Genomic DNA, 25,580 nt, shown 5'->3' with positions numbered 1-25,580 from the left:
AAATTTAAAAAGTGAAACCCTTCATTTACATAATAAGGACAGGGAAGAGGGGATCAATAGCATAGATTCTATATACTTTACTCCTCAGAAGGCTGCATGTGTTTGCAGTGCTTGTTTTGCTATGCACATGTGTATATAGCACCCTAATGCCAGGCAATATCAGCATCACAACTGTTGCATGTGTGTAATAAAATTCAGAATGTAGACTGTGTCTACCTGTTCCTAAAAAAAAAAATAATACAAAATTTAATAAGGCCTTTCCTCCATCAGTTATTATACATTAAACATTATCTTGGTGCCTACGCTTATTCTGCAGGCTCCTGGAAGATCACATATAATGCCTTTGCTAGCTCCAGTAGAGCTTGATATCTGTTCAATCAAGTTCGCCTTCTGGGCATTTCTAGAGATTCTTACGCTCTCTGCACGTACATAATGCTTTCTGTCTGAAAATGAAACCATTGCCATAGTGAGTTTTCAGAACTGCTGAACTCCTAGGCATCTGCGCAGCCTGCGGTATCTTGAGGAAAAGTCATACCGTACAGATTGTTCTGCTTTTTGTTTTTGTAAGAATTGTGAACAGTTCAGCTGTGGTTTTGTGGATGAGATACGAAAAAGAGGTACGCATCTGTTAAATGCAAAACATAGATATGTGGAAGACAGACTAAGGACCGTATGCTATTTTCTCTGTATTTACATGGTACAGAATGGTGTTTGGGATTTTTGTTGACAGGACTGCAGTTAACTTACATAGTGTTTAAACCAATGTGACAAAATAGCACAGGCTTGCTTACCCTGTGTCACAACCCCCACTGGGCCTCCACTTCTGTTAATTTATAAGTGGCTTAAAGGAGCTGAAATTTTAAAATCACAGGGTAAAAAGAGGGTTTTCAGAGTATATCATACATCCTTACTTATATAGTTTTCTGAAAACTACCCATCAAACCTTAGGAGACCTGTACTGCTGTTATTCTGTGTTCTTTCTAAATTGCCATAAGTGTGGCTCAGATATTATTTATTTATTTGTTTGTTTGTCTATTTTTGCAGTAAGTACAATAATTTTTTTAAAGGCATGAGGGAATATTGTTGAACATGGTTTAGATCCAAGCCTCCCTTTTGAGCAGTGTAATATTCAGCCTTACCCGCAGGATCTGTCCAAATGATTGCCAACCATTCTGTTGTTGCCTGATCCTTTTTTAATCTTGCAATTCAGTTACATTCTAAAGCTTCCTTTATCTTACTGACATTTTACATATACAACTCACGGTAATGCTGCTATCCTTTCAACTAAGGCAGGCTATCGCATTATGCTGTTGATGGACTGTAGTAGCCATCCATCAGAGCCGTGTTCCCCTTATCTTTGAAAGAATGTTTCTCCCCGTTTTTAGAACAGAGATTTGGTTGACACTCCAGATCCCATGTAATACTTTCGGAAGTATTAAGGAAATGCTGTGACTAGTCATGGAAAACTCATGCCAAACACTGTTATCAGTTATAAAGAGTAAGTTTGTAAAAGTCTGTCAGCTTATCGCATATTCTGAGTATTCATCACAAAGAAAAAGGAGCCACCATTGACTGGGGACTTGAACTCCTTGAGAGTCTATGCAAAGTGTGAAGGGACTTATTCCTACTTATTTCTTATGCAAATAATATGGTAAACAGAAAAACTGAAAATGGTCTGGTTTATTGGTAGAGACTTGGAGTGATTTTCCACTATTACCGATCTTATTCTCTGTGAAGCTGGCATTTATAATCTTGGCGTTGACATTTATATCATACTGTGAAGGGGTTTGGAAGTTCTGTTTATCATGTTTGCTCATATTCTGTAATACGCTTTGGATAGATGATTCCCATCTGGGAAGAGTGGGCATAATGCACTTGTCTTGCTCAAAAGGAGGGATTACCTGCTTGAGCCAAAACAGTATGCAGCACAGACATTGGAAAACAAGTGATTATGGAGCTAACGATGCTGTCAGAATTCTAATGAACTCAGTATTACTGTTTTTACCTAAGCCAAGAGGTTGAGATTGTTTTCTGTAAACCGAGATGAGAAAATTCACAGCCTACATTTATGTTCCAAAAACAGGGACTTTTTTTTGCAAGTTTTCTATTGAAGTATATAATTTCTGAGTTCATCCATAATATCCAGAGATTGGTTAATTTGAATATAAATGCTGAGACAGTGGGTCTTGGAGCCAGATGTATTGAAATTGCTGCCCCAGTTATTACAGAATTCATAGCTAACATGTTTAATATGTCTTCTGCAGCGGCAAATTACCATTTTGCTTGGCGGTTTATTGAAATTAATTTAGTACCTAAGAAGCCTGTCTTCTCATTTAAATAATTATTGACCTACTTTTTTTTTTTTTTTTTAAGCAAACCTGGTGGCAAAAACTGCACTCTGTTGGTAACATAGGGATATCTTTCTGAATAAAATGACTGGCTGTGTTTTAATCAAGCAGAAATTAAGAGTTCAGAGGTAAGTGAAAAAAAATAATTAGAATCAAAGAAAGGCTTCCATATTAATAAGAATTTAAAAGTTCAAAAGAAAATTACTATGAATAATAAGAGACATGAAAAAACATGTTAATGATAGGACATTTGCCAACTGTAAGCTGCAGGAGTTCACCTACCTACCTTCCACTTAAGCATCTTTGTGAGGACCCTGTTCAGTTACCTAACTTTGCTGCGTCAATCCAAAATTTCCCAAAGTCCCCTTCAGCTTAAAAGGCATACAAATGTTGCATCTTTTACCCTACAAAATCAGGAAGCGCTTTGTTACGCCCTTCATAACCATTTGGTATTTCAAACATTCAAACAAAGTTGCTGGGGAGAATGAATGAGCTCCCGCAGAAGTGCTGGGCAGAGCCCGTGGGCTACTTCAAACCTGCCTGATAAGTACCCATCAAAATCTTCATAAAGGCTGTCCTTGCTCCCTTCTCTGTCAGCTGGACTTTGAGACAAGAGCAGAAACAGGGAGAAGTGGCCCCATCCTGCCTGTTTTGGAAAGAGTCCAAGGGCCCTTATTCCTGCCACAAGGACATGTCCAGGGCTCTGTCTGCCAGGCAAAATTCTCCACTGCCTGTCCAAAAGTGGTGTGGAGTAGTAGCATGTAGCTAGTAGATACCTGGGCAGGCATATTGACCTTTCTTCTTAGGAGGGTTTCATAGTATATATGGCAAGGGATGACTGAATGTGTACACAGCTGAGCTAAGGACTTCACATGTCAAATATGCTGCTCTCCTTAAGAGATAATACAGACATACCCATTATCTATTTTTGATCATTATTGTGCTACTACCACAGAGGTAGCTTTTATTTTCTGAAAACAACTGTGCAATACTTCTTTCACTTGGATTATGCAAATGACCTTTAAGGGCAAAGTCCATGTGAAAAGCTGAGTGTAACAGACCAGGACACTGTTTCAATGCACTATAAAAGTCAGTCACTATGTGCTGTGCAAACAACTCCTTGAAGAAAGGGACCATAGAAAAGCAGTTGTGCAAGGATATGCATATGAAGGAGGTAAGCATAACTCATGATCCCCATATTGTCAGTGTTTACAGTTCTTCCACGGTCTCCATACCAGAGTACCATGCCTCACCACACCATGCATATACGTATATGCTATGCATGAATAGGTGTGCCTGCATGGATGTGCAGGAAGCAACAAAAATGAACAGGACAGTTGTATTGATAATAATGGTGGGTGAAGGTAGATGTACTGTCTTATAAATCTAGGACAACAGGAAATAATGTCTCATTAAAGCCATATGTAAGAAACAGACAACTCATCCATTAAGTCATGATTGATTCACGTTCCAAAACTCCCATATCAAAATTCAGAGCAATTACAGCTGAGTCATGCAGACAAGGAGACGACCTCTGAGCTGGAGTAGGTATTGCCAAGACAAGATATAGCAGCAGGGGTGGGGAGAAGGGAGGTGCTGCATCAAAATCTTGGACAGAGCCCAGGGCCACACGATTAGATCAAAGTATCAGTGTTTAATTTAAAAGAAATGTTCCTTCTGTCTGATATGAAGAAAAGATTAAAAATATAACAAGCTACCTGTTGCTTGAAATATTAGCCTGAAATATGAGCTTTATTAGGAGTAATTCATTCTGCTGTGCCTCTCTACAAACTGTTGCCAGATGAAGGAGGAGCATGTACTGCAGAGGCAAGGGGGAGCAGAAGCAAGGCAAGGTTGGCCAATGCAGTTGTATGCAAAAAGTGCCCTACCTTTGGCTCGAGAGGGGCCTTGTGAATCCTGGGTGTGATCTTTGTGAAAAGCCTATCCACTTATATTTTCTTGATTCCCTTCACATGGTGACTTAGTGAAACCATGAAAAGATGATTTATGCATGAAGTACAAGAGGTCTGTGAGTCACAGTCAAGCCATACCAGTTTATTCAATGAAGTGTTCCACACTAAACCAGGCATTATTTGAATTGACCGTATTGGTTGAAGATTTCCCTGCTCCTTTGAGCAGCATACTAATAAGGCGCATAGTTAATTAAGCTACCTACCAGAAACACAGCAATGCATCTTTAGAAGGCTTGTCCTGACAGAGCGAGGGATCAAATAAAGAATGCTTTGGGGACATGGTAGCACTCAGGAGAGTTGAAAGTGTCAAAGTTTCCTGTCAGCACTCTCTAATGACTAAAGTATTTCCAGGCATCTAATCCCCATACCATGAATGTGCAATTCCATTGTAGTTGCAAGGGACAGACGTCTCACTCTCAAGTTGCAGAGTGCTGCACTTCTTCCTTGGCCCGTTGCCTCTATCGTAATGTCTATCTGTGCCAGTACCAAGGCTGCCACTGCACAGTAGCGTCCTACAGCTCTGAGAAAGTGCAGACTCTCAATTTCTTATGGATCTTCAGCCTCCGTTCTTTTCTCCAGCAGAAGTGTGCCAGTCCTGTTGGCTCATTAAAAAAGTATTGATAGACAGACAGGTTTCTCCTATACGAGTTTATTGTGGCAGCTTCGTGCTTTCTTATTTAAAATATGCATAAGTTTATAGAAATACATACAGCCTGACACAATGATTTAAATAAAAAAGTCTCAATGTTCTCCAAATACATAATATACTTGAAATACAACAGGCTTAGCAAGATTTTTGTCTTGTTAGTACCTATGTGATTAAATATATCTTGGGGCAATACATTCCCATTATCACTTTGGGACAGAAATTCTCTCAATCACTTAGCTAAAATAAAAGTGACATTGTTATTTCCTAAGCAACCCTCACTCTGCACTCTCTGCTTATGTAATGTTCATTAGAGAGTCTGAGAATATGGAAATGGAAAAATCCTAAAACCTGACCATGTTTCTGTGTTTGCTGCCTTTTTGGATGTGTGGGAATATAGGTATAATGACCACTGATGGAAAAATTGCAGAGTTGTCTTTCCATACGTGGACTAGAAAAGTTCACATGCTGCGATAAATGTGTGGTAAAATGTGCCTCATAAAAGCACAAATTACCTAAAAAGAGTTAAATATAGATGTCCTAGAGAAACAAAAGCAGTAGGCCAAATTGGAAGAGCTGTTGCCATTAGAAGCTGTTGCCTCTGGAGCTGGAGACTGGTTTTGTCATATCAGTCTGCTTGTTAGATATAAAAAACCACCATGACTGGAATAAAACAACATAATTGATATTGCTTACAATGACTATTTTATTATTAACAAAAGGAAATGATACACTGGAAGGAACAGCATTGCAAGGAATAGATAGTTTTGTCTTTTCCATATCCGTCTATAGAAAGTTACTGCTGCTGATAGCTTTGAGAATGAGTCTGTTCTTGGAGGGGCCTAAGAAATCTTGTGGGATAAAACACAGGGGAGACAGTGGGATAAAAGCTGTAAAGCTGAGGATGGGACAGAAATCCAGTTACTGGTCCTGAGGACAATCTAATCTCTTTTTTAGGGATTCTAATCTGTTTGTTTGGTGAAGGATCTAGAAGGGAAGACGTATGAGGAGAGGTGTGAGGAGCGGCTGAGGTCCCTTGGTTTGTGCAGCCCCGAGCAGAGCAGGCCGAGGGGAGGCCTCATGGCGGCCTGCAGCTCCCTCACGAGGGGAGCGGAGGGGCAGGCGCTGAGCTCTGCTCTCTGGGGACAGCGACAGGACCCGAGGGAACGGCATGGAGCTGGGACAGGGGAGGGTCAGGTTGGGGGTTAGGGAAAGGGTCTGCACCCAGAGGGTGGTCGGGCACTGGGACAGGCTCCCCAGGGCAGTGGGCATGGCACCCAGCCTGATGGAGTTCAAGAGGCACTTGGACAACCCTCTCAGACACATGGTCTGATTTTTGGGTGGTCCTGTGTGGAGCCAGGAGTTGGACTCAATGATACTTGTGGGCTGGGATATTCTACGATTCTATGGTTCCTTCAGTAAAAAGAAGTCTACTTATTATGTATTATAAATACCTGAAACAATGTGTAGAAGGACTGATAAATTCTTTTATGGAGAGATACATCTTGTTTGCTATCACAGGTAGCCTATACAGTCTATTATCTATATATTATTTATTAACAGTATGTTATGTATGATATAGACCAGTGAGAGAAATGAGTATCAACTTTTCAGTAAACCTCCTTCATTTAAACTGCATTCAAATGAGCTAGGTTTTATATTTTAAAATTTAAATTTTGTTTCCAATAAATCCAAATAGCTTTACTCATGCAAATCTTCCAGCTCACCAAACGAATGGTTTCTGACTTTTAAGTAGCTGTTCAAGAATGCATTATCATTTTTTCATAATCTTTTTTCTCTTATGAGAGTGGGTGTCATGTGAGTCATTTCTTTTTGAGTTGTATAAGCCAAAGGCTTGTGTATGCCAGCTGGCTAAATTAACTTCCCAATTAATATAAATATTCTAACACAAATAGCTGTTTTTCTCAGTAACCACTATCACACCTTACTATACTATACATAATATTCATTCACACAATAAGGGTACCAGAAAATTACTCTGTGGCATGTGTTGACATATATAAAACATTTACATCTGTAGTCTTAAAAGAGAGATACTGTCTTAAACATTTTAATAAAGAAGATTTTAGAAATACAAATTATACAGAGGTAACAACAAATCTTGGTAGAAAATATTGAATGGTCAAGGCTTGTTTTGAGATGGAGGATTTTAAAATGTTCCCAAAAGAAAACATTTTCGGCAAGGAATGTTTTAGCAGCTTTTCAATATATTTAAACAGAAAATTGGTGCCATGAAAGAAGGTGTCATGGCCTTACGGCCACCGTGACTGTCCTGACTGTTCGTGACCATCCCCGTGGGTCTCCCTCTACCTCCCCCTGGCCCAGGGTCCCACACCATCTCCAGGCTCCAGCTCCCTGCAGCCCAGCCCTGCCCGACCATGGGCCCCACTGACCGGGCCCACCTGCAGGCCCACATCCCAGCCTGGCCTTGGCCTGTCCCATTCCCCAGGAGGTGCCTGGTGCTGGGGCTGCCCCAGTTCCCCCCGCTGCCCTGCTCCTGGCTGAGGTGGTGGGACACCCCTGGTGCCAGGCCCTGCCCTGACAGCCCCTGCAGCTGTTCCCAGCCCAACCCCAGGGAGCCATCAACCCCCCCGTGCTTTACAGGCCTGCTTTCAGTTCTGCAAAAACATACCTCAGCCATATTTCTTTTTCTTTCTTTCTTTCTTCTTCTTCTTTTTTTTAATCCACAAATTTCTATTTAAAACACGGCTATGTTACAAAGCCTGCTTTTTTGAGATAAAGAGCATATGCTTGCCAAACCTTGAAAGGCAGAAATTTCCCATTCTTCACAGAGGAATACCTGTTGTTAGATTTATTGAGTGTTTCTTGACCAAAAAGCAGTACCTTCAGAGTCTGCTTTTTAATACATTTTTAACTTACAACTGAAGACTTCATGCAAGTATGTCTTATGAATAACAATATCCAAGCTTACCTAGATTTTCTAACAGAGACGAGAGAATGGTATGAAAAGTTAAAGCAAGTAAAAACTAACATCTAAAATACAGATTTTAGTGTAGCACAGAATCACAGAATAATTTGCATTGGAAAGGACCTCTGGAGGTCATTGAGCCAAGCTCCTTGCTCAAAGCAGGGCCGGTTCTCAAACTGGATCAGGTTGCTCATGGTTTTGTCTAGTCAAGTTTTGTATTTCTCCAAGGATGGGCATCCCACCACTGCTTTGGGATCCTGTGCCAGTACCTGCCCATGCTGATGAGTTAGAATCCTGAGCCTCCTGTCCTCAGGCTGAACAAGCCAAGCTCCTTCGGCTTCTCTTTGCACATCATGGCCCCCATGCCTCATGGCTTCTGTTGCCTTTCAAAGGCAATATAGCTTGGTCTCACAATACTGCTGGCCAGTTCCCTCAGCATGCTGTCTGAACCTATGGGTTTATACCCAATGTGCATGAGCAGTCCATAGCTCAATGCTCTTTTACTACAGGCAGTACTTCTCTCCCCCAGAGTCAATCAGTCACCATGGAGATGCCTGAGGAAATACCTAGTTTGTAAAGACTGAGGCAAAGAAGGTACTTCCATGTGTTTTCAGTTTTTTTTTGTTTTTTTTAACCCACCCAGTTCAGCAGCTGGACACATATTTGCTGATATTCATTTTGCTACTGACAAACCTGCAGAAGCCATTTTTGCATTATTTCTCAACAGCTTCAAATCCAGCTGAGCTTTAGCTTTTCCCTGCATGCCTGGGCAATGCTTCTACACTCCTCCCAGTTAGCCTGGCCCCACTTCCACCTTTTGTACACATCCTGCTTTTATTTAGGCTCAGTGAGGCACTCTCTTCACCCCTGGCTCCTAGTCATACCATACACATTGCCTGCTTAAACATATGTAGGATTTTCAGACAAACAAACTAACTAACTAACAAAATGTTCTAAACTAGTTATATATTCCAAGAATTTTGGTTATAAAATTTGTAGGTATTACTGATGGATAGCTTGAATAGCTTTGAAGTGCATCACTCAGGAATATATCTACTTTGACATTTGAATTCATCAACAAAAATAATTTTTAGAAATATTTTTTAAAGTCTAAATTTTGTCTTTTCCCTAGACGTATTGTATTATTTCTTACAGCCAAGATGCCTTTCTCTAAGATTCTTACCCACTTCTCTTCTTTACAGATGTATGGGTAAGGTAACATGCCATCAGTCTGTATATTTATTGTGTGAGTAAAAGACCATGGTAAGTCATCTAATAAATAATACTCCTGTGCAGTAGTCATCTTAACTATTTTCTTGACTATTAGAAATTTAAATAGCTTAATTTATTTATCATTGTCATCTATTTAATTTTATTCTAATACTTCTTTTATTCTGATACATTTTATATTCTAATACATTTAATTCATCTTAAAATATAATTCATCTGAGCACAGATCCAAGAGTTTTGTTCATAAAAACTATTGAATCGCAAATTGCCTGGAATCATACATATTTTTATGCTTCATTACAACAATTGTAACTTATACACAAATTACATTCTCTTATTTACTCATTTAACTGTCAAATAAGAAAAAAACGAATAAAGTTATAGAAAATATGGGAATTGCAAAGAATTTATTTACAAGTGTTGGAAAAATCCTTAGAAAACAAATTATATATATTTTGAGATGATAATGCATAATTATTTTTCATCTGTTTTATTGTCTGCATTTATGTCATGAAGGTGATTTATCCCATGAACTGAAAACTCCTTAACCACGCATTCTGTCTTCCTCCTCACATCTTACAGACTGAGCAGGAGGATGTGCCACTCTGCACAAGCTGCCCAGGTAGTATTTCGGCAAGGACAGCAACTGGGAGGATTACTTGTTCGTACATGGTACGTGGTGACTCAGTGGCTCTCGCTGGAACCTCTGAGGTGAGAGAAAATCTTCTCTCCTATCTGAGTGCCCATGGCACCTGGCTTTATAATTACGATCAGACTTGTATTCTGGTTTTGGTTCTGCTGAGTCACAACGATTCCTAATCCTGACCACACTGGAAAATTAAAGGATACTGTTTTGCTTAACTATCCTTTTCCCAGCACTGACACTGATTTATTGATGTGTCATAAGTGATTTATGTAAAAAGTATTTATGATGCATGGCTTGCAAAATGTTACAAAACCCAGATACTTTCACAAGGTAAGCTTGTAGCTGCAAGTCAACTCAAGGCGTGAGCTATAACACATATAGAGATGGAAGATTCAGCCTTCTGAATGCCCTCTTCTTATGTCAAAGGGGAGTCATTCCAAGCTAGCCTTAAGATGTCTCGTTTGGATTCCCACTGCAGGTCTTGAGGCATTCATGTAAATTGTTTAGTAACTTAATATTAGTAGATCTAGTCTTTCACTCCTGGATGTATTTTGGTAAGGATCAAAGATGTGCTGGGACAGCACCATGCCCTGTGCAGGCAGGAGGGCCACGGGCCAGGTTTACCTTGCAGACTGACTTGCACAGTGGCTGAGTGCCCTCAGGAAAATAATCTTGATATGCATCAAGTACTCATCAGGAAATGCATTCATAAAGAACTCAGAAAAATTGTATTCTTCAGGACACAATTCCATAACTAAATACAAGAATAAAGTAAGAACAACCCCTCCACAGTCCACAGATCAGTTTAGTGGATATTTCTGGCTAGATCACGATAGATTTCCAAGGGGGAAAAATAAAAATAAAAAATAAAAAATAAAAAATAAAAAATAAAAAAGGAACTGATTACATCATCTTTGGTTATCAGAACAGTTCTCCTAAGCTAACAAAATGAAAAAAGGGTGAAAAAAATGCCCAAAACATTTTTATACCTAACTCTTAGAAATACTGTGTAAGATTTCTGACAGAGGATGAGATGAGAGAAAGAAGTGTCTTTTTTCCATCTACTTCATGCAGTTGACAGTATTTAGCTGACTGCTTTTCCCTAGCGAGGCCTGATCAAGCAGCTATTTGCTTAATTTTACAGACACGGGTAACAAACTCCACTCACTTCAACACCACCTGGCTTTACAAAACCAGGGTTCTCACCAGCTTGAGGATGATAACGTGAACCACCGTTGCAGCAGGTCACAAAAGACAGTAGAAAATCAGAGACTTAGGAAGACAGCATACATTTTTCACAACAGTTTAAGTGACAGCCAGCCATAGCTGCTCAGCACTTTCCTTTCAGACCATATATACCATCTCTGTGCTGAAAAAAACACTTGTTGGATATGAGCAGTTCATACAAAGAACCAGTGGAAAGCTATTTTCTTTATATTTTTAGTAGGATCAGTTCTCTGATCATTTATTTCCTGGGATAAGCTCACCATGGAAGCAGCTCTAGGCTGTCAAAGGAGTAGTGCAGAATTTGTTTTGCATTTTTTGTTTATGCAAGGCAGGCTACAATATTAAAATAGGCAGACACATCAGGGGATGTGTCAAAATGCATCTCTAGGGTTTAAAGCAAGCAAACCAGTAAAGTAGTTTCTTGACCTAACAGTGTTCTTTCAACTTCATACTAACTCTAATTTATAAGAACCAGTTGGTTTGGCTCCAAGGCACTGCTAGAAATTATTAAGTCACTTAGCAAAACTTGAAATGATTACATGAAGCACAACGCCTTGAATCATAATTCAGTCAACAGCGTCCTCTGAACCCCTACTTTGCTTCAGTGTGTTTTCTGCCCCAAAGAGTCTTTCTTCTATTGGCATCCATGGGTGCCTAAATTTCTGTCCTAAACACTCTCATACAACCCCCTGTACATCTCCACAAAACAGGCTGTCCTCTCCTCCACCTACCTTAACACACGACCCATCGGAAAGTCATTCTCAGAGCAGCGTCAGTGGTTTTTCCAAGTCTTAATAGTTGTGCTACCTAGCCTAGGGGCTTCTTTCTTAGCTTGCTGGATTCTTATAATCCCGGTGTTAGGATCTACGTAATCACATGATTGTTGGGGTAATGCAGAAGAGACCTAAGCTCAAGGAGCAGGGAGTCCCCACCAATTTATCACTTGTGCAAAAGTCTTTAGGCATATCTGTTTTGGGCACCACAGCCCCTGAAGCAACAACCTGTAGCTGTTACTTGTTGTGGACTAAACTGTGCTTCTCATTACCTAAAACTGCTTGGATCCAACTGCTCATAGTCCTTCCTTCTAAGTCCCAGTCCAGTGGGCAGGTGCAGAAGATGTTGCTAGAAACACTTCTCTATAATATTAAGCAGCATTGTTGCATTATTAAAAGTCCTTCTCTGGCTTTGGCCTCTCATCTCTCAGACGTCAGTAGTTTTCATGTACACACGAGGCTTTTTTAAAATGTTACAAAAGCGTGCTTTGTCATGCTCTGTCTTGGTTTTCTTATACCATTTGACTTTAAGAGAACGATAGGGAACTAGAAGACAGTGCTTGCGGTATAAATACTTCTCATAAAATTATGTCCTTTCTTCCCTATTTCATTTCTCTTTGACAACCTTCAGGTACATTTATTTTCCCTCTTCTTGTTTTCCCTTGACATGCATCTTCCTTAAAATACAGTAACAGCGCCAAGATTCAGACAGGGTTCCTTTCCTTTTCTCTGCATTGCATTGTGCCTATTTTTTAATTTTTTTTTTTAGATATTCATGAAATTGATAGAATATTTGCACTGACAATTGGAGTCCCACAGAAACAGAGCTATCGGAATTGGGAACAGAAGTATCATCAAGAATCAAATCTTCTTTTAAATGCTCTCAGAATGGGGTACAACTTACTGAAAGAGGGGGACAGTAACTGTTGTCTAACCATGCTGCTCACTTTCCTGAAGGCTTTAAGACTTTTCTTTCCCCCAAACCAAAGCTATTTCAGCTCAATTGACTTTCAAAACCAAATACAGTTTCTCATTTATTTATGTGACTTCGCGCTGTTTGGTTTAGGTCTCAGCCACAGGCAGCATTAGCAATTCTAATACTACAAGGACAAACAACATGTACGCGGGCACGGAAGGTTAAAATTAGCTTGTTTGTTACTTGTCACATGCTGTAGTAGATTGTATCAGATCCATTTATGTTACACTATACAAAGATTAATCAAAGCCAGTGAAAGGAAAATATTGCAATTTTAATACACTGTAAAGGAAAAAGAAATAAACTATGTACTGTAGCAGTCCAAGCCTTGCCTTCAAGTAAAATTTTCAAAATCTTTTTATTGGTGTTTTCCCACTTTATAAAGTTATAGCATATTTTTAGAGAAAGCAACTAGTTTACAGGATTACAGTGTTTATACACACAAAGCAAACATAGAACAAAATGGTTCCACAAAAGGGATAAATGGTTAAATGAGTGCACAATTACCCATGGAAAGCTATGTCTGAATGTTTGAATCACAGATTCTGTTAATGAAAGAGATGTGTTCAGTAAGACCAAACCATCATGACTCATGATTGCATTAATTAATTAATTCAATGCAGTACATTTTTCACAGCAGCTGTAGTTTATAACACTCAGGAGAAATAAATGGCCTTTTCAGCATAGACTGCTCAGACAATGACTCCATCTCTCTCTGTTGCTCTTTATGTGCTAATAAATGAAATGGCAGAGAAAAATCCTGAATAAATCCATGACTAAGTATCAGACCTAGGTTTGCTCAGGGCATTGGGACAGATCCAGAGCCAGTATAGAACTGGGCAGAATTCTGACTGCTTGATAAGGTTGATGTAATCAGAAAATATTTTTCAAACATTAGGGAAGATGGTTCATACTCCCTTCCTAAAAATAAAGCTAACAAACAAACAAGTGATTTGAAATGATAATATTCTCTAATAGTCTATCTTTCCTGAATTAAAAACACATGCATTATATTGAAACTGGTCTAATATATGGACTTTATTAATATTGTGTAACACACACACAAAAAATAATCTATGTCATTATTGGGTGATATTTCATATATCATGTATTGAAATATCTTTCATAGTTATAATACTGTTTTTCAAATCAAAATCAATGCATCAGAAAAAGTGTTGGGCCAAATGTTTTAATGAATAATTAATTTGCTAAAAAAATGAGTTTCAGCCGAAAGTAAATGATATTTTCTGATGCAAAAATTAGTATACAGTTTCAGAAAAATTGAAATACTTTGCTTAAACCTTTAAAATAATTTCAAATCCCATTACTCTTCATTTCAAAAAACATTGTTTAAGAATGTATCAAAATTTACTACTTTGAAATGATACACAACTAGAAGGAGCATTTCACGTTCAGTTAAAACAATATTTGAAGTGAATTAAACAAATTTTAGAGCTTTTTTTTTTTTCAAATACTTATCCAAAACAAATAAGAATTTCCTTTTCACTTGACCTAAAACAAAAATTTCCAGTTTCCCTGGTTAGTCAAACAAAAAATACTCAAGAATTTCTACTATACATTGTACATTCAACAACTAGAAAAGAGAGCAGATACGTTTCATGTGCCTTACATTGGTGATTCATTGGTAAATATTAACACAGAAGTTAAACAGCATACTATATTCAAATAACAAACACAGCTTATAAATATAGGATTAAGGATGTAAGCATAATGTAAAGTTACCAATGTAATTTCTTAGTGTTCTCAGAAAGATACCCAGGCATCAGCAAAATGGAAGTTTGCTGCATAGCTGGTAAGTGATAAAAATAGTAGAAATCATTAGAAAAGTTATTTATGACATTTTGCAGTGGTTTGTCAGAATAAAAGTAATAAATGATGTTTTTAAATCATATGTTTAGCCATATTCTAATAAACTAATATAAAAATTAAAAAAGAAAACTATATTAAACCAAAGACCAGAATACATATCATCTAAAACCTACCTTTTATGATTGCAGTGATAAGGAAAGGAGAGAAAGAAAGAGAGAACTTTATTTACCCACTGAATACAAATATTTTTGTTCATTAATTAATTAAAAAAATACCTGTAATGGGTTTTAAAATGGGAAAATGACACAGTAATTTGATTGCTAAAAAGAGAAAAACTTGCTGTCCTTTATTGACTAAACTGTTTCTAAAATATCCTGTTTTGAATAGTAAACAGTTTCAAAAGCTTCAAAAATGCTTAAATAAGAAACATTCAAAAATGTTTGTGTTTCATTCTTAGAAATGAGAAATAATTGTAAGCAATCACTTAAATATTTATTGATCAATACAAAGTGTTCAACTGCATGTTCCCCATTTGCACTTCCATTATATAATCAAATCAACACGTCTTAAAATATGTTCATGGTCAAGATTAGCAGATGGCTATCTTTCTCTGCTCAAAAAAATCCTTAAAAAGCTGGTCTCTGAATAGCAGTTGGAAAAACAAATATGCAGATGGCAGAAGTAACTTTAACAGCCATCCATTACTGATATTAAATCATATGGGATAGATAATTTCACAGCATAATCACTGATGATTAATTGCAAACAACAGACAATGTATACATTTCACATGCTTGTTCTGAATGTGGACTGCTGAGGCAGCTAGGCATTGAATAAAAAGATTAAATCACAAATTAGATGTGCTGTTGGCAAAAACAAACCCCCAAAAAATATCCATAGCTAGTCAATCAGCTGCTCAATAAAATAAACGTCTCTTGCACTGTGCCCTGAAGGGCAGCAGTCTGTGCCTCTGCTGGCACGTCAGGAAGAGTGATTTGCTTCAGCTGAAGGAGTCTGCACACAGCATTCAAGCTCAGGAACTAGTCAGGAGAGCATCTAAACAAATCCGAATTGCCTTTTCCTGGGCAAACGTTATCATCATTAAAATACAGCCGGTCTGCTTTACATTTAGATCTCTTCTTCCCTCAGACACCCAGGCGATAATCTGTGCTGTGCATCACACGAGCATAATGAAGAACATGATGATCAAGCAGGTGTCAGAGAGCTGAAGTAGCTTTAGGCTGTCTTTCCATTTTTCTCGTCTGGGACTATAGAAGTATGGGAGTGACTCCTAATACCATTCAAAATGGTCAGGGCAGCCTTTAGGCTACATGTTGCGTTCCAGGTGTTCGTATCATGTATAGGACTATGCCTGCACTGCAGAGCAAGCAGACCTCCCTTCACCTCAAACTATGCCGTCCTCCACACTGCTCCCCTCATGCCTGCATCACACCCTCCTTTAGGGTCCTCGTTGTCCTCCTCCAGCCTGCTAGCAGTGCTCTCAGGGCTCGCGGGTCCCTCTGACCCTTCAGTGCGATGGAGTTCTTTCGCCAAGACCGGCGGGTCTGCGAAGTATAAATATGGCAAACACAGCATCTGCATCTTGGTGATGCTCCAGCCAGAATGGTTTCCTTTTCTGATGAGATGCTTGTAAACATTGAGGAATGCTAGTTAGAGCCTAGGGATCACATATGCAAAAGATGTGAGAAAGGAAGAAGATGGCCACTAAAACTACAAACGGAAAAAACAAACAGATAGTCCAGTAAAGAATAGCCGTAACCATTTCTGTGGGTTATTGCAAGTGAATTTCCTACACTTCTGGGTCTGCAGTATCAAAAATAGAGGCAAAAATAGATTTTATACTATGCATTTTAATCTATTCATTTATCATCAGTCCTAAATATTACCGCAATTCCAATTTCATGCCATATTTGCTGTACCCTTAACTAAATACATGTTAATAGAGAGCAAGGGAAAATGTGGAAAAAAGGTCTCTTAATAACCTTTTATTCAAGACAAGGAGGAAGCAAGAAGGTTCAAGACAATACACTAAACAATGCCACATTTTCTTTTTCTGCAAGGATGAAGTGCCTAATCGCTGTTCCTTCAGCTCATCCTTTCACAAGCAAATGTTAACTATACTCATCAAAAAGGGACCTAATGGGTCTGCACTGCTTTTTATATTCCATCAAACTACCTATCTGTGACTCAGTAATTACTACAGTATCTGAGCACAGCAGAAACCACGGTAGCTTCACCCTAGTGTGATTAACAGTGTGATCAGTGATGTGTTTCTCAGCCCAAGTCAATTTAAAACGTTTACTTACAGCATCCTGAACACCAGTCTTATTAGTTCTGTTGTTGTAGCAATGGTAGTTACATCTTACAGCTCCTAAATATTTATCACTGGATATTCCTACTGTGTACCCACAGGAGTGGTGAATCTGTCTTTGGGATTTATTTATTTTTTTCAAAATACAAAAAGACAAAAAGTATTGCTGGAGATAGCGCACAATGGATTTGCCAGCAGGAAAAGATAGTTCAGATGCAAAGAGCCATGGTATTTACCTCCCTACCGACGATGTATTCCTATGGGGAAATCAGGTTTCATTCACTCTAACACTAACAATCAAACCTTTCTAAATAGCAATCAAAGCAAAGACAAGACCCTTCACTAGCTTTAATCACTTTGGTTTGTTTAATTGTAGTTTCTAGGCCTACCTGTTTTGAAACAATGGCTTTCCAAAATTTTTTTAAGTATTTGGAAAACAGCAATGTACATTTGCTTTCTCAAATTCCCATGTCTCATAGCTATTTTTTCATTTTTTTTCCCATCTTCCATTGGTCTATTCAGATTACAATAAAATATTTCCTTGAGAAACTTCAAGAAGATTGCATGCACATAGATTAATCAGGAGAATAAAATTAAACCACATTCACAAGGTTGGAAGAGCTATAGTTTTGAAGGAAGTTATCATCTCAGTTTCAAAAACAGCTGGTTTATTGTACAGCTGCAGTCTAAAATGCCAGGTTAAATTTATGAGTTTTCCATGAGATTTCAATGAATTTCAGCTTGCCAGCAGGACCTGTAGCATATAGTAGTACTGCACAAGGGTAATTGAACAGAAATGACATACTTGCTGGCATACTATTGTAGTGTGCCTGTTCCTTCAACTGTCAGATGATGGGAAAATAAAATGGAAGACGTAGAGAGTAGAAAAAAAAAGGGTATTTAAAATCCTTGGAGTATATTTTCTTTCTGACATTCTAAGACAAAACTTACACGTGTGAATTTCATGAAAGTGATAGCAGCATTGAAATTTAATTTAACATTTATGATTTGTGAGGACAAAGCATGTTGCCAAATCTATTTCTTAAACACCGATTTATTTTGGGGGACTTCTCAGCATAAAGGAGAGATACCATTTTTGCCTATGGACCTGAAACAAAAAATGCTCATGTTTTTTTCTTGAGGGTATTCAACATCCAGACTTAAATTTGGTTCTGTATATTATCTCAATGACACCTTTGTATAATTTTGTCTCTGAAATACATCCATATTTCCTTGGAAAGTTTCATTAATAAGATAATGTAATCTTCATGATAGATAATTGGTTTCACTAAAGAGCATTAATGATTTTCTGTGGAAACAGATAGCAGTGATCAAATGCAATTTGAAAAATTATGAATGAAATCATTATGAGTTAACCTAAGCCATCCAGAATTTTGATGTACGAACTCTGTTAGGGAAGTGCATTGATTTAATTGCACTTTTTATACTTTTATTCAAAATGTCAAAGGTATGCTCTGAATTTTATATTATCAAGGGCTTGATTACTTGCTTGTTAATAATTGTATCACTCAGCTGGAAATAAACTCTTCTGACATTTAGCTTCACGGTGCTTGCTTTTAAAAGTGAGACAAGATTTAGCAAAGGCAAAGAAAAGAGTATGAAGTAGGAAGTATATGTATATACTTACATGAACTAGGAAGTATATATATAATTATTTACTCCATAAAACTACATTTACATTAAACTGTCTCAGACCAGACCAGCTGCGTTTTTTCAAATGCTGACTGACTATGGCTGTGGGTGCTGTGCTTTTCTGGATTCATCTGCCCTGGTGCAAGAGATTACCATGCTCTGCCCTCTGCTCTGCATGCCCTTTGTGTGTGCTCCCACCCTTCTGGTCTCCCAAGAGAGTTCCTCGCATTTCACTCATAATTTCCAGTTTAGCAATGCCTGAATAGTTTAAGCTAATAGTTTAAGCCATTGTTGCATTGTTTGAGCTAATATAAAGATGTATAGCTAGTAGTATTTAAGCTAATACAAGCTGCAGTAAAATGGAGTGAGAAGTGATCACAGGAGCTATTGCTGCTGAGCATAGCAACTTCTTACACAGATTTTGGAAAGGATACAGATACACAAGTAAGGTTTTATGCAGTCTTCAGGGTTCAGTGTGGATAGGTCATAGTCTGGTTAGATCACTTCTTTCAGTAATGATGTTCCCATCTGGACATAAAATGCTTTGATCATGCAAACCCTGAAAACATTGAGCAAGAACAAGGTCTGAGCTGGTTCCCAACATGAAGAACAGAACACAAATCCTAACATGCTTTGGGTTCCTCTGTACTGGATATCTAACCATGCTAAATCCAAGCTGCTTTCTGCTGCTTTGACCTGTCCAGGCTTGCTCATCAAATGGAGACTGAATTCAGGAGAAACTGGGGCTGTCAACAGCACAGATAAAATTTCATCACTGCGTTTGGTTGCAACATATTTTGTTAGAGGAAGTATCTTCATCATGGTTATACAATTCCATTTAGTACTACAGGGTAGACTAGTAGCAGTTATCATTGGGCCTGGATAAACAGTATACAAAATAACTGCTTAATAGGTTACAAGCAGATTGTATTCTATTAATTTCACTAATTGTTAGTTAAATATTAGCAAATTGTTTCTATTTCCTGGGCAGTTAGAAAAAATAAGTGACTGTAACATACCATTTTTTCCTGTCACTTTAAGTTGTTCTTGCACAGACAGCTGTTCGTTTCGAGAGACTAGAAGATCCAGGGTTCTGGCAGAAGGGAAACCTTGTACTTCTGTCCTTAACAATATTATTTCTCATATTTTCTGTAGTGGATTATAAACATTAATAGATTGTCTCAAGTGAGAAAACTCGGTGCCTTCTGACCCTTTTAGTCATGCCTCATTTCCCACAAGGGCTCGCTCAGTTAAGGATCTCCAAGTTTCGTCATAATGTATGTCATCCAGGTCTGAGGTGGAAAATGCCTCGTGCCTCGTTACCCGTGCATAGCCCCTCACCAGAGCACTGTGCTTCATGGTCTGAGAAATGCAGAACTAATTAGCTGTTTTCAAGTAATCTTTAGATATATCAGAGCAAATCATTTGTGATATTTATTGCATAAATATTTTCTGTTGTAATGCTGAATGCTGAAGGTCTAACATATGATGGATGTGCTGCTTTTCCTTTTCTGAAGTGCTGATCTCACATTCATCTGTCTCAGTGAGGGGTTGGTGCTGCACTACCACAGCCAATTTGGACAGTGTCATTAATTCAAATGTAGTTAGAGCCTAAATGAGATAAGAAAAGGGAGAGCCATGTTTCCATTTGCTTCTTAATCAAATGCTGTTGTTCGAAGGAAAAAAAAAAAAAAAAAAAAAAGCACAAACACACACACACACAAAATATCACCACCACCACCAGCAATTAAAACAAAAAGGAAAAACTAGGACAGGTATGGCCAAGTCCCAGAATTACTGCGTCTGTCTGAGCTAAAGTGCCAAACTTATTACTTGACATGGTCTCAAAGGAATTGTGTGTCATCCTGCAATGTCTGGGCTGCTTCTTCCTGCCACCTTTCACCTTCTCCCAAGATGTTGTGAAGAAATACCACGCGCTATTGCACTGGCAAACAAAATGGGTCAGGACCTGTTCGCTGGTCCCGAGAGAAGGCGGCACAGCACAGCTCATGTTCATACAGCTACCTATATACAGCTATATTTTCCTGCATCGTGAGAACAGCCCCGAGCCCCAAGCTCTTCCCTAAACTCTGCCTGGGCATTGCAGGAGAGAATACGAGTTAGTGCAGGCCAGAAACATGCAGAGAAGCGCACAACAACTGGACTGAACCCTCCCGTGCCTGTGCCTCAGCACTGTGTGCTGGTCCCGATTAATTTACTGGTATAGACAGTAATAGGAGCCATGGTGTCGGGTTAGAGAACTTGGTCCGTGGTTTTTATGTAGAGAAATACAGGACTGCCTGTATCAGAACAGGCCAATTATACTTGTGGAATATATTGTTCTCATTTTTCACTTGTAATAAATGCTTCAAAATTGTTTTTAAAGAACTCAGAATACACTTATCCAAATTAGCAATATTACAGCATGGTAAAATTTGTTCCCGATACTGTAAAGTTTGGGGATTTTAAAATATTATCTTCTTACTGAAAATCCATACACTTTTTGTACTCCTAAAATCAATCATTTTCCTGTTAGTAGAGACCAATAATTCAAAATGCAGTAGTCATTCAAAATACACTGATCATGGTCCATAAGAAAACAAATACATCAACTGAAATAACTCATAAAAAGGGAGAGATTTAGTGGATGGAATGATGTCTATATATTTTATATAACTCTAATGTACCTTTCATTAAGAAACAATACAAAACATTTAGATGAGATTATCATGCATTAAAAACAAGCTATAAAGCTGGAGAATATCATCTGATGAATCTTTGGCACGCTAAGAGAACCGTAATTTATAATGAAAAAGCTTATTATTCTCGATAGCTTGTGTTTATCGTTAGGAGCTGCACAGACGCCCTGCAGTCCAGCAAGGGCAAGGCTGCCAAATCCCGATGTCCCCCGCTGCAGCGAGTGGCAGGGCTGAGCGTATGCTCCCAAGAGCCTGGTGTCTGGGCACTAACGGACCTGACCGTCCCTGACCACCACCCTGGGACTCCCCACACCCCGTCCAAGGCCCAGGGTCCCATGTCAGCCCTGGGGCCATCAGCCCCTGCCCCAGCAAGGCTGCAGCAGGGCCGAGCTCCAGCTCCTCATAGCCCAGACCTGCTTGGCCATGGGCCCCACTGAGCTGGGCCCACTTGTGGGCCCACGTCCCGGCCTGGCCTCAGCCCGTTCCCATCCCCATGGAGGTGCCCGATGCTGGGCCTGGGGCTGCCCTGCTCCTGGCTGGGGCAGTGGGACAGGTCCCCGGTGCCAGGCCCTGCCCCGAGAACCCCAGGGAGCCCCCACTGCTCCCGGCCCCGGCCCCAGGGAGCCACTGGCCCTCCCTGCACCCTCATTGCACACTTACACACATAAATACATACATAGACAGATATGTGGGTTCACATGCACACCTCTGCCACTGGCTTACCTGACAGGTGTCATGCCCATACAAATGGCTGATGGCTTTTCTGGGACAACCATTGACAGGGCTGGGACAGGGGAATCCCATCCATTTCCCTGGTTAGGTTATGGGGGCACACACCCGCTGTTATTCCCTTGTGCCTTGCTATTTCGGAAGATGCGCACTTCATCATATAACCTTACATTCGTGACAAGCCCCAAAAAGCAGCAGTGGTGCTTGAGAACAGAAGCGAGACGTGACCTTTCGCAGACACCTCTGTAAGCCTCAATTTTGCTCAGACAGTGCTGCAACCTCACAAGCATGATGACAAAGCTATTCTGGGTTATAAAATATCCCTTAAATTTCAGCTAGTCACGTCATTCATATTTTCACAGCAGTATTTTCAGGAGTCTTTGGATTATGTAATTTTACCTAAAGCGCACTATTCTTTCCTTTTCCCACTAAGCATTAAATCCTGAACCATCTATAATTCAAAGGCCAGATTTTTTAAAAAGGCAACTAAAAATGTAGGTGCAGGCAGTAGTTGTGCGTGCACATGTTTACACGTGATGTCACAGCATCAGAGTTGAAGGATTAAATAGTTTTGTATGTATTTCAGTGCTTTGGCTTAGTTGTGGAGGTGCTGTAGCTGGCTCTACTGCTACTACTCAGTGTCATGTGATCCCCATGGTACATTTTTGGATTTTTTTATCCTATTTTACCCGGTGTTTTCCCTATGAAGTCATGAAAATCTCATCCCTTACTTGCAAAATATTATGTCTGTAGCATTTGTGTTACAAAAGTAAATTCCTAAAGGTTCAAAACTGGAGCGGTGTGTGTGTGTAATGCAACATACATTAGTTTATTTTGTTGAAAACTCAACTTTTTTAAAAGCTCATTATTGGCAATTTAAGGAAAATATGTTTCAGGAGACAAACAAGGATTTTCTGCCTGCTTCCTACCCATTTCCATATGTAGCAGCCCGTAAACAAGTAGGGTGCATAGGAACCATCAGGCAATTCTTTCAGAGGTACAGCATAAGCTGTAGTACTTGGTCCATTTAGTAGGTCCATTAGAAGCAGATACCAAGATACCAAAAGATGAACTGAGCAGGGATCAGGTATAGGAAAAAAGAAACATCTCACACAAGAAAGAAATCTGCTTCCTGATTTTGCAAGATTGCTAGCCATATGTATCTGTGGCCTCTTTCGTTTGGTAAACCTTGTGTTCTTGACCACCTCACCCCACAGCGAAGAGGACCTTACATCATAGGACTAAAGGGAGCACAAGCTTTGAAAAGAAAACAGCTGAACACCTTCCCCCATTCCCCTCTTCCTTCCTTTCTCAGAAGACATTCTTGTGCCATGTCTGAGTGAGGTTTGACAACTGGCCTCCCCCTTGGAGTTCAACTGAAAATTCATGCTAGGAGTCATTTAATACTAATTATTTAAGGCATGGTGGCCCGATCCACTACAGAAAGATCACATTATTAATGTAAGTGCAGTGATCAATATCAGCACTGTATCCGCATTTGGCCGTAACAAGCAATTCAGCTGACGGAGAGCGTGTTCTGTAATCCACAGCATCATAATTCATTGCCTGGCCTCGGTTAACGTTTGTGGAGTGGTCTACGGCAACATATTGTGAACATTAAAACATGAAATGGTGTAGGACTGGGAAACATTTGCTGGAAAGACTCGAGCTGATATGATGGGGAGTCTAACACACTGAAGGTCTGTATTTTTCTCTCTTTCGTGCCTTTTTACTGGAAATATTATAGTGGAAATGGAATATGGGTAGCAGCAGGCTCCTGAAATTTCGGCATTCCTGGAACATTTGGGGGGACTTGCCTTAACAATTGTGCCTACCACTGCTCAGAAATGTGTTGCTTTCACTCTGTGGAGCCTGGCAAAACAGAACAAAATGAATTGGCCATGAATTCAGTGTTGGCAATTGTATCATTGGCCCAGCAGTCACAGATGTTTTCAAGGCAACTCGTGCTGTGCTGTCCACAAGCATAGTCCAAACCTGAAATATTCCCCAAACAGTTGCCTTGAATTGGGTTTAAATGGATGGGTTACGGACTGAATGCCTGTGTATTACCAGATACGAAACAAGCAAGTGCATTAACAGAAAAAAGCATTATTCACAAACTTGAAGGCTACTGCTCTGTGTGAACGGATTAACAGGATGCAGGATGCCTTCATTATCCAGAGATCTGTTATTATGTCCATGCCAATATGTTGTTCTCTCTTAGCAGCGTCATAAATGCTGTGTCCGTGCCAACTCTGATTTTAGGCGACCCGAAGAACCATCTGCTGCCTTGATTGCAGACGCCTTGTCCTGATATGTGCCAGCAGGACAAGTGGCAGCATAATGGCACATGGTGGTGGTGGAATGTGACCCCAGCTAAGCAACAACAAAAGGGGCTGTTTGCTTTCTTGTTTCAGTACTGGGCATGTTTTCCTCTTCACAGTATATCTGTGAACAAAGGAACAGCCTTACAGCCACCAAATGCTTAAAGCTGCTAAGGGTGCATTGTCTGTCACAGCAAAGACGATAAGGAACACCTGTATGCATTTTAAATTCTCAGGTTTATCAGTAATGTGTTGAAACTTGGTCAGTAAGATTGCAGTTCACTGGTGCACTTGGCTTGTATTTAAATTCAGCATTTTTGTAGGCATTCAGTGTGAGTGAAATAGCTGTCTGACTGCAGGGAAAAATTATGCAAACATTGCACATAGCTTTGTCACAGAGAAAAAAGCACAAATGTACCTGTTTTCCTCTTGCCATTGGTGTTGAGACAGAGAGCAGTGGAAGCTGCTGATGGTGTGAGGTTCCACAACTCTGGTATGTGGCATTATTTTCCACAAATAAAATGATAAAGATTTTAAAGCCTGTTTATCACAGATTCACTCCCGTGGCTAATAAGCCTGAACATTCTTCAGCGTACCCCTACAGCACTCCACTTTTTGTGATTATTGCACACATAGTTTTCTGCAGCACTCCTGTGTACTTTCCTTGCTTGTGCTCCAAACATGTGCAGATCCACACAGTCCTGTCCATATGCAGCTTGACAGTCACTTCACCCTGGCCATCCATTATTTTGATCTAATTCCTTGAAGGCTGTCACTAACATTGAAGGAACTGATTCTGTTGCATATGAATCTGATAGAGAAAAATACAGTTTGGAAAGATATAATGTAATTTCCTACTCGCAGTATGCAGACATAACTGAGAAATAATGACTTTTATCTCAAAAAGAATCCATCGTGCTAGCTGAATCTCTGAGACAGTATATTGTGCATATTGTGAAACTTTGTAACAGAACTGTTTTCTCTAGGAAAGCAGCTGAAAAGTTAATTATTAATTATCTGTAAATTATCTATCCAAAATATAAGTTAGTGTAAGGGTGGAGTCTAGAGATCTTAGCAGAAAAATCAGCAAGTAACTATTTTAAATCCTTTTCAATCTGCTGCAACTTCATGAATACTATGCTGTTCAGATACCAGCATGGAGGAAAGACCTTAGTTAAGAAAGGAAGATACCCATGTGCACAAGAAAAACCTTCCCATGTCTTGTCATAAATGAAGTTTCCAGA

At 39.3% G+C, this 25,580-nt stretch overlaps 1 long non-coding RNA gene across 1 annotated transcript; it reads right to left on the bottom strand.

Annotated features, from left to right (window-relative positions):
* Positions 1-11,274: 11,274 nt before the first annotated feature.
* Positions 11,275-20,838, bottom strand: LOC125184466 (uncharacterized). The gene is made up of 3 exons (XR_007168533.2): positions 19,604-20,838; positions 19,019-19,143; positions 11,275-16,246 (listed from the first exon to the last, which is right to left on the bottom strand). It is a non-coding gene; the product is annotated as an uncharacterized lncRNA (long non-coding RNA).
* Positions 20,839-25,580: the final 4,742 nt, after the last annotated feature.

The sequence above is a fragment of the Anser cygnoides genome, chromosome 3, assembly GCF_040182565.1.
Source record: "Anser cygnoides isolate HZ-2024a breed goose chromosome 3, Taihu_goose_T2T_genome, whole genome shotgun sequence".
Lineage (NCBI taxonomy): Eukaryota > Metazoa > Chordata > Aves > Anseriformes > Anatidae > Anser > Anser cygnoides.
This window is presented reverse-complemented; position numbering and strand designations above follow the sequence as displayed.